Here is a 6,000-nt window from a genome sequence, read left to right on the forward strand (position 1 = left end):
AATAGTAAAAATATTAGGGATACCCATGACAATAGGCAGCTGTAATAAGGGTATAAGGAACTACAGATAAGCTTTGAGGTGCCAGACATTTTCTTATCCTCAACATATCAAAGTCAGCAGCATAATGAGTCTTAGATTTGAACATGAGAATATATTTACAAATACACAACCAAGTCTTGACAGTTTTCCTGAGCCCAGGGGAAACTGCAGGCAAGTCACCCCAAGGCTCTTGTCTGGTAACTGGCACAAAGGAAAAGATGGGCAGTCACCTGGGATGAAGCCTCTCAGAAATGACACTGCATAGTGGAGTTAAACAGAAAATGCGTGGGGGGTGGGGGGTGATGTAATCACGGCATGTCAAAAAATTTTAAATGGTAGCACTTATTTCTATATAAACTCAATTTTTGCATAGAAGTTCTCATTTCTCGCCAGTTTTTCTTGCCATTAAACATTACTTTTCTTTCCCCATTAAGACCAACGCTGTCTGCAGCCCGAGTTCAATTCCTGGGATCAGCAAGCTGAGCACAGCATTCTTGCTGCATTACACACCGAATCTAGACAGTCTCCTCTAAACGAATGCAACGTTCAAGGAACGCTCTCAAATTGTGCTGAGACCATTCCTACCGACAATTAACACTATTTTTCCACAAACCAACGATTCGAGTGACTCGAGGATACACTCATTTTGCAGCTACCTGACGCCTGCTTTAACCTGGGGTGTGGTTCCTATTGTAACGAGCGAGTGAACGAGACCCGACGTCTGCAAATCGCTGACAGACAATAGCGCAGTACAAGGAAAGAATGTTTGCAGCCTGAAGTTGAAAGCCTCCTCCATTCATATTTTTGTCTATGAAACAATGTTTACAAATAAAGCAGCGTGTAACGAAAACCTCCCATCCACACTTCTGTTAAAATTAAGTTAGGGTCTCTAAAATCCGCAGAAACCTTACCAGTTCGGGTTCAAATCGCCTATCAGCACATCTCTCGACGTCTTAACCTCGTTGCACAGCCAAGTTAAACACGCCCTTCCAACCCACCCTTCTCCTGGCTGCAATACTTCAAATCCCTCGGCATCACATTCGAGAGGGGGAGGGGAAGTTAAAAACCATAGCTTTGTTTTTAAAAGTACAGAGATACGTACAAGAGCGCAAGACGCCAAGGAACGCGATATGATTTGCTGTTTTTTTTTAAAAAAGTGGGTCAGCGACAGACATAATGGTACAAAAGATGTCGGACAAACCAAATTCGAATATCCATGTGAATAAACAGTGCAATAAACACCACATACACAAGACATGCCCTACAAAAGTCTCCCTTTTAACACCTAGGAACTTGTGCCAAATTTAGTCAAGCAAAAACCTGACGCTCTTACAGAAATGCACCAGAGCCCCAAACTCCTCCATCACCATTCCTGGGTCTGGTCTGTCCCACCAACAAAACAGACCCACCACAGGTGGCAGTCAGAAGGGAGTGAGTCTTGGAGTCCTCAACATGCATTCCAAACCCCATAAGTCTCATGCAAGGACACAGTCCATCACCAAGACTGGCTCAGCAGTCCTGACAAGAGGCCCAAAGGACATACCTGCCAGCCCAGGTTTGCAGATGGTGCCAGGACCGACATGGTCACATTTTCACCCATCTGCCACAAATGCACACACCTCTGTCCATAACAAGTGACTATTGCACAGGTCTGAGACCAGGTTTCATCTTCACAGAGAAGACTTTTGATCATGTTGCATGGGGGAACCATGCTAAATGGGATTGATTCAAAACAAATCCAGAAGCTCAAAACTGGCCATCCACAAGAAGCTATAGGCCACCAGCAGCTGTAAAATTGTACTCAACCACATTCTAACATCATGGCCCAGCATATCCCTCATTCCACGATTGCTATCAAGCCTAGGTGACCAACCCTTCTGGGGAAGCTGCAACACATGCAAGATAAAGTGCAAAAGCAGTATGCCACAAAGAGCTAAGCAATTCCACGACCAATGGATCAGGTTAAAGCTCTGCAGTCCTGCCACATCCAGTGATTAGAGGTGGACAATTAAGCAACAGGAGGAAGCAGCAGCTTCATACTCTGAATGGCTGGCAGAGCCTAGCATGCAAGTACAAAAAACAAGGTTGAAGTGTTTGCAACTATCTTCAGCCAGAAGTGTCGAGTGGATGATCCATTTTGGTCTGCTGAGGACTCCAGCATCACAGGTGCCAGTCTTCAGCCAACTCAATTCACTCCAAGAAGAAACAGCTGAAGGCAATGGATACCCCAACATATTGACTATTGCTGAAAACCAGTGCTCCAAAACTAGCCACACTTCTAGCCAAGTTGTTCCAATATAGCTAGACACTGGCATCTACCTGACAACATCAAGTATGTCCTGCCCACAAGCAGGACAAATCCAATCTGACAAATTACTGCCCACCAGCCTGCTCTCTATCTAAATGATAGTAGAGGTTTTATAGCCCAGTGACAGGGCTATAAAACGGCACTAACGTGCCAATAATCTGCTCAATGCTCAGTTTGCAAAGGAAGATGGTTGTGGTTATTGGGAGCCAATTATCTCAACCCCAGGACATTGCTGCAGGAGTTCCTCAAGAGTATACTGCACCTAAATATTTTCAGTTACTTCAATGACCTCCCCTCCATCACAAGGTCAGAAGTGGGAATGTTCGCTGATGATTGCAGTGTTCACATTCACAATTCCTCAGATAATGAATCTGTCTGCCCACATGCACCAAGACCTGGATGATATTCAGGCTTGGGCTGATAAGTGACAAGTAACATTCAAGCTACACAAATGCCCAGAAATGACCATGACAAGAGAGTCTAACTACATTCCCTTGACATTTTACGGTATTACCATCGCTGAATCTCCCACCATCAACATCCTTGGGGAGAGGGGTTACCATTGACCAGAAACTTAACTAGACCAATCATACTGTGATCAGTTACAAAAGCAACTCAGGGGCTAGGAATTCTGCAGTGAGTAACACCTCCTGGCTCACCAAAACCTCTCCTCCATCCACAAGGCACAAATCAGAAGTATCTTGCATACTCCCCATGGGTCTGGATGAGTGCAGTTCCAACAACCCTCAAGTTTGAAACTTTGCAGGTCAAAGCAGCCCACTTGATTGGCAACCTATCCAACAACTTAAACATTCATTCCCTCCACCACCAGCGCACAGATTCAGCAGTGTTCACCACATACAAGATGTACTGCAGCAACTCAACAAGGCTCCTTCAACGGCACCTTCCAAACTCACCATCTTACCATCTAGAAGGACAAGGGCAGCAGTTGCATGGGAACACCAGCACCTGCAAGTTCCCCTTCAGGTCACACAACACCCTGACTTGAAACTATATCTCTTTCAGTATCACAGGGTCAAAATCTTGGAACTCCCTTCCTAACACTGTGGGTGTACCTACACCAGATGGACTCAATAGTTCGTGGCAGCAGCTCATATCACTTTCTCAGGTGCAATGACGGTTGAACAATAAATGCTAGCCTTGTCAGCATGCTCACATCACATGAATGAATGAAAGAAACCTCAATTTTGACCACCTCTATTAAATATGCCCATAACCTTCCCTGCCCTAAGGACAACAACCCAACTATTCTAGTATCTCAACACATCGGGAATTCCTCATACTTGCTCTGGTAAATCTCCCTGATGAGGCCTTGACATCCCTCCTAAAGCATGCTGTCCAGAATTGGACATTATACTGTAACTAAAGTCTAACCAGCAATTTGTACTTGGAACAATAAGTACCTCAATAAGCTTTTATGTATTTGGAGCAAATCAACAAAAATTGAAATTTGAAGTTTCATTTACCTTTCGGGGAGAAACCAGAGTGAGTACAAGCATAAAAGGGGGTGGAGAAATCAAAAAATTCTCACTCAGAGTTAGAGGATATGAAGTGTATCATCACAAACAACTGTTCAATCCGAGTTAATCACACCTTTTTAAAAGGAAAGTAAATGCACAGGGAAATACCAAACTGGATGACCTTAGTACAGTTGCTAATACTTTCCCTCGGAGTCAGGATATTGTGGATTATGCCACATTGTCTAGACTAGCAGTCTAGTGTAGGACAGAGTGAATGTTACATTAAACATTACATTAAAGTCTGTACCTTCTGGTGAATGTAAATGATTCCAAGGCACTCTGCTTTAAAAAAAAAAGTGGTTCTACTAATGTCAAGACCAACATTCAGCCCAAAACAAAAGTTATTCATTTTAATTGATGCTGATTGGACCTTACTGTACCAAAATGTCTAATGACACATGCTTCAAAAGGTACTTCCAGAGGATAAGAGAAAAGGTTTGTATTTATGCAGTCTTCCTGTAAAGCACTTTTGAAATAATCATTACTGTAATAAGACTTTATAGGAAAGGTCTTCTCATGAAGGATTAAAAAGGAAGAGAGAAGCTGAAATCAATTGTGCACAGGTACCATGGGCCAAATGGCCTCCAATTGGGCAAAAAAGTGCTGAAAATCAGCATTGGTAACAGTGAACTTGACATCATGGAGTTTGAATGGGGAATCTGCAGCTATTAAGGGATGTTGAAGGCCAGCTGCTTGCATCTACCTTCAAACATCCTGTATTATTCAAGCAGATATCCAGCAGAAACTAAAGGGACCACACAGTTAATGCAGGGACAAGGAGGCCATGGCACACTAAACTCCACATCCCCCCCCAATCCCTCAAAATAGGGAGCTGCAGGCCCAGGAGCACACAGTGCCACCCCCACCCAGGGGAGATGGGCGAGAGGGGGAAGACCAGCAGACAGTGTCTCCTGCGGGGGACAGATGGGTGGGAGGGGGAAAAGGTGGCCGGGGGAAGAGGAGAGGGGGAGAAGAGATAGGGGTGAGGGAGAGGAGATGGGGGAGAAGAGACAGGGATGGGGGAGAGGGGAAGTGACAGGGATGGGGGAGAAGAGATGGGGGAGAGGGGTGAAGAGATGGGGGCGGGGGAGAGAGAGAGAGATGAGAAAGACCAACACACAGTTTCTCCTCGCGGAGAGGGAGGGGAGGCGACACTGTATCTGCCCTGGGGGAAGAGAGAGAGAAGAACGCAGTGTCGCCCCCCGGGAGAGATGGGAGGTGGGGGGGGGGGTTGACCCAACACACATTGTCTGCCCCCGCGGAGAGAGAGGATCGCGCGCTTTGGGACCAACTGTGGGCAAAGAAACATTTCATGAGCTCCAACCGCAGCAGGAGTCTAAAATACTAACTCACCGGTCACTGCGCCGTAGGAGAAGGGAAACTCCTGCTCCTAACTGCAGCTCACTAACTCGCTCTTCCCCCGCCCCGCCCGATCACTATTAATATGGCGGAAGAGGGAGCGGCGCCGGCGTCACGTCAGAAGAGCGGGGCGGGATTAGAGTCTCTTCGGAAATTGCGTACAGTGTGTGACGTCATCGCGGATAAACACTTCCGGGATCACATTGCAGGTTACTTGGTCTGGAACCCTTGTTAACAGTGGGAGTATGTTTAAAACTTGTAGCTTGTAATAGGGAAGACGCGCTGCGTACTTTTTTTCCCCTTGGGTGTATTTTCGAAAGCGAATCTCATTTATTTCATAATTCTATTGGATTTATTTTATCCTGAGGTTGTGAGGAACAGGCTGCTTTCTGTGGTCATTGTCATGTGTACTCTCTGCCTGAAGGCAAGGACCTTCGCCCATAGTCTTCCCCATGTCTCTCTATCCTGTGTCAATCTTTTCATTTCCCAATAACTTCCTTCAACTTTCAAGCCATCTAACGTTGCTTCCTTACTCTTGCTCTTTTTCCTTGAAATCTTCCCTCCATAACATCTCTTACGAGTCTGTTTCCTCTCAAGATGTGCCTTGCCCAGTCTCAGCGCCTTTTTCTAATTACGTTCAGCAAATTTCTTTCTTTATTCACTCTCCTCAGAACCTCTATTTGTTACTTTTTCTGTCCAACTGATCCTTTCCATTCACTGACAAACCCACATTTCAAAGCAATTTAGCAAGTT

At 45.4% G+C, this 6,000-nt stretch overlaps 1 protein-coding gene across 3 annotated transcripts in view; it reads right to left on the bottom strand.

The window, feature by feature from the left end:
• Window positions 1-5,375, bottom strand: part of LOC144679594 (ras-related protein Ral-A) — a 79,026-nt gene extending 73,651 nt beyond the window's left edge. The window contains exon 1 of one of the 3 annotated variants that reach the window (XM_078540138.1): window positions 5,242-5,375. The gene's annotated coding sequence lies outside the window, so the exon portion shown is untranslated. Of the gene's footprint in view, window positions 1-950; window positions 1,070-5,241 lie in introns of those variants that run through there. The other 2 variants (XM_078540137.1, XM_078540139.1) reach the window with 2 other exon arrangements.
• Window positions 5,376-6,000: the final 625 nt, after the last annotated feature.

The sequence above is a fragment of the Cetorhinus maximus genome, chromosome 4 (assembly GCF_964194155.1).
Source record: "Cetorhinus maximus chromosome 4, sCetMax3.hap1.1, whole genome shotgun sequence".
In the NCBI taxonomy this organism is placed as follows: Eukaryota; Metazoa; Chordata; class Chondrichthyes; order Lamniformes; family Cetorhinidae; genus Cetorhinus; species Cetorhinus maximus.